Below are 4,250 nucleotides of genomic sequence, written 5' to 3' on the forward strand. Positions count from 1 at the left end.
CACTCCAAACTTGTAATAGAAGTGAAAGATGACACTTCTTCTCTACAGGAACCACATCAAGTAAATCCTATCATTCATTCATTCACTCAGTAAATGTTTGTTGCTAGTGGCTCTCAGCTTTTTCAGTCCTTTCATCTTTAAGAGAGGAGTGACACAGGGACATTCCAGAAGTTATCTGTGAAGCTACCCTCTGGAGCATGAGTCACTGTGGGGAGTTGGCCTGCCTGTTTCCCTCACCCTACCCTTTCTACCACTCCCAAGGGACAGCTTGGGAGAAAGAGTTCACTCAAGGTGACAAATCTCCATACCAATTTGTTTATTCAGGCTCTCCCAGTAATCCATTATCATAGATAACTGAGAGTTGACTGTACTCTAATTATAACAAAGACATCTTGAGGTTTCATCGGTAAACTAAAGCACACAACACGGGATGGGCGAGGAAGGTGAATTTGGATAGACCTGAACTTCAGGTAGCGCATTTAGCAAAGAGAGTCAGAGGAGGGAGAGTAGATCATAGTATAATAAACGATATGAAAACAAAAACAATTGTGACTAATAAATCAAAATTATGGGTGGCTGTAACAGCTCAGCTGTGGGATGCCCACTGCCTGTGCCATGTGCTGCTTTTACTCTCACAGTGCTACCTCCTGTTGGGCAGTGAAAGTACCGAAATTCCATCTTTTATGTTCAAGCAATGGTTTGTGTAGCAGATATTCTGCAGACTTTATAGACTGCACAACAAATGTCCCCTGGTCTATGGGAAGCTAGTCACTTTTGACTGTACAGTGAAACCTTCAGTTGCCTGTGTTGATTAAGAGTTAAAATACCAAAGTAACTTTATCATCAACATGACTTGATTTTGCTGGAAGCTTCCACAAACAGAATATGAATGTTTCAATTCTACCAGCTGCATAAGGTCCTGTCCTCAACGGCATTACCTCAACCTGCTAACTGCTTGATCAACACATTCATGACTTGGGTAACTACTTTTTTCAAAATGCTGTACTGAAATTGGGTTGGAGGCTGTTAAGTGGTCTATTGCTCTGGCTCTAAGCATCACCCTTGGTGGCTTTGGAGCAGACCATTTCTACCTCGACCAGTGGCAAGAAGGCCTTGGCAAGCTCTCCAGCTTCAGTGGCCTGGAAATATGGACACTAATAGACATCTTGCTAATTGGAGTTGGCTACATTGGACCAGCAGATGGCTCTTGATACATTCAGCTGTGATTATGTGCTTCGAAGAGGAGCAATGTTTAGTAAAAGCCCTTTTGCCTGTAGGACTTGATGCGGTGTGAGTGATATATTTGTGTATTTTTAATGTGCAGCACTGGTACTTTGCTTGTCTTGATGAAGTAAAAAAGAGAAATGAAACACTGAAAAAAATTAGAAGAAGAAATTGAATATTGTAAATATTGGAAGAAACACACCTACATAATATTTATAGTATATACAGTAATAATCTCACTTTAATACAGCAGTTTCTTGATGCTTTACAGAAATCTCAAAGTATATTTCATTCATGACATTGGTCAACCATCATAACTCATATGGAAGAAAGTTAAAAACAATTTACCTACATTTAGTGATGTTGAAACTAAGACACATCAGTTATTTTTCTCCCAGCATTTCCATATGGTTAAAACTGTAGGCAGAGAATAAAATCCAGTTTTAAAGCATATCTGCATTTTGATTTCCAGAAATTATTTTAATTTATTTTTTCCTTTCCTTGTTTTATTCTCTCTCTCTCTCCGTGTGTGTGTGTATGTGTGTGTGTGTGTGTGTGTGTGTGTGTATGTATGTGTGTGTGTGTTTTAATACTGGAAGTTATTTGGCTCTATTCTTTCAGCCACAAATTAGAAGCTCCCACAAAAATCCTTCATAATTTAGACTTGTAAAGCTTTGGGTTGTACTCTGATTGAAGATTTCCTAATTTACTTAGCAAAATCCATTCAACAAATATTTGATGAGCCCTACAATGAATATAATACATGTTAAGTATGTGGTAGTAACAAAAGAAGTGTGATTCAAGACTGGGCACAGTCTCTAAGGGCTTGTTGAGGAGGCAAAACACACAACCATAAAAGAGTTGAGTGAGGATAATAAAAATTAACATGACACAAATTTTAGAACTGTATGGAAGGAAAAATCAGGAAAGGTAGTTAACATTTTTGAGGACTAATATTTAGCTAGGAACTTTGCAATTACTATCTTATTTCAGTTTCGCAACTCTGAAAGATCTCATCTCAACTTTACAGATGTAAAATAAAACCCCAGCAACCAACCTGAGACCAAAAGAGAATAAGCAAATTTCCCTCTATAACAAGATCAGATATGAAACTAAATCAAAGATCTTAGTTTGGACCCCAAGGGACTTGGAAAGTTGGAAATAAAGAGAAAAAAAACTGTATAAGCAATAGGATAAAAAGATGAGTGAAGAAGCAAAAGATCTGAGGAGTCTAGACTTGTTAAATGAAACAGGTTTGGGGACTGAGGATGTATATGTTGCATGAACTTGTATTTAATTTTAGTAGCTAACAAATTGGCAATAATATGATCAAACTGTTTTCTGAAAATATTATTCTGAAAGGGTATACTGAATAGATACAATAGTAAAAGTCTAAGCAGGAGGCAATATGGTGTCAACAGGTGGCTATGGTTGGAGTTATTGAGCAAAATATATGAGATGCTCAGTAATATTTTCTGTAAGAAAGCATTTGAATATGTGGGTTATAGTGGAGCTAGAAGACAAAAAATAATATAAAATTGTAAATTCATCAGAACTTAGTATGATCACAAACAGATAAAATGTTACAGATTTAGATTTATTGATTTTTGAGGCATTGTTTGAATTGACAAGTCAATTGCTATAACCAAGAGAAATCCACAGAGTAGTTACTTAAGCCTAGGTTGTTCATTATAATGACTTAAAGAAGATTATAAAGATCCCAATATCTATGCTATACCCAGATTAATTAAATCAGGATACTTAGGGGTAAATATAATCATTAATAATTTAAAAAATCTTTCCAGTATGCAGTCAAAGTTAAGAAGCAATACCATAGAGCATGAAAATTGAAGGTATGGATATGGATGAGATCAGCAGCTGGTGGAGTACATAACTACACACAGTAGAATCGTGAATCAGTGAAGTAGACAAAGAAGAAACCACAGAGAGGTAGGAAAACCTGAATAATGCAAGATCCTGAGGGCCAAACAAGAAAAGAAGCCAAATAATCAGGGAAACTCAATAGGCCAACTGTTCATATACAATTAGGATGAGAACTGAAAGAGGTATCAAGTTTGTTGAAAAGGAAGTTAACTGCTGACTAGAGAATCAACTTTCAGGAATGTGGTGAAGATCATATTACTATTACTTGAGAGAATGAGTGTTGGAAAAGGGGAATTAGTATGTGTGAACTAGTTTTTGGAAAAGAAGTGGTCTGGGGGCTGAGGAAGAAAGAAATGAATTGAAATAATTTGATATTCCTGATGATTGACGTATGAACAGTTAAAACTGAAGGGAAGGAGGTAAGAAATAGAAAAAGATTAAACAGGTATACAAAAGAAGACCAATAAAATAGAGTCCTGGAGAAAGCTAAGGAACAGTGAGATGCAAATGCATACAGAGGATTAGTCCTGGCGAATAGAATAGTGCCATATTCTTGGGTAATAAAATGAATTAGGAAGAATGACTTTTTTGTATTGTTTTGTTTTTTTTTGTTTTGTTTTATTTTTGACATTGTATTTTTTCATATGTTCTAAGAATGACTTTGAATTCTCTAAAAATTAGAAGACATGGTCATTTTCTTAGGGTTTCAAAGTGAGATATGTACTTTCAGGAGAGTTAAGAAAGTCTGGGATAGTTTATGTGCAAACTTTGATAATGTTATCAATAAGACACACACACAAAGATTTCAGAGTATCGGTGAGGGCTCAGTAGGGATGCCTACTTTATTAGCATAGCTTTGAGACTTCTTTCAATAAGGCTCTGCTCTTAGGGAAATTGGGGGTAGGGTGATTGTGAAGTAAGTTTTCTGTGTATATGATTCATATTTGGAAATTGACAAGAAGGAAAGAGTAGAAGCAGGCCCATAGTTTCTGAGAGATTTTATAGGAGTAGTAAGCCTATTATGAAAATAGCCAAGCCTGGAGTTCCAATTGGCTACATTGATACACAAAGCTAAAGTGGGGAAAAGAGAGAGGTGCATGTAAATACTGACTGTGATGACCAGTAATGGGGAATTTGTTCAA

General features: G+C 36.2%; 1 pseudogene; it reads left to right on the forward strand.

Annotated features, from left to right (window-relative positions):
* Positions 1 to 530: 530 nt before the first annotated feature.
* LOC105527593 lies at positions 531 to 1,226 on the forward strand (annotated as a pseudogene).
* The last annotated feature ends 3,024 nt before the right edge of the window (positions 1,227 to 4,250 follow it).

The sequence above is a fragment of the Colobus angolensis genome, unplaced genomic scaffold, assembly GCF_000951035.1.
Source record: "Colobus angolensis palliatus isolate OR3802 unplaced genomic scaffold, Cang.pa_1.0 Scaffold639, whole genome shotgun sequence".
Taxonomy (NCBI): Eukaryota; Metazoa; Chordata; class Mammalia; order Primates; family Cercopithecidae; genus Colobus; species Colobus angolensis.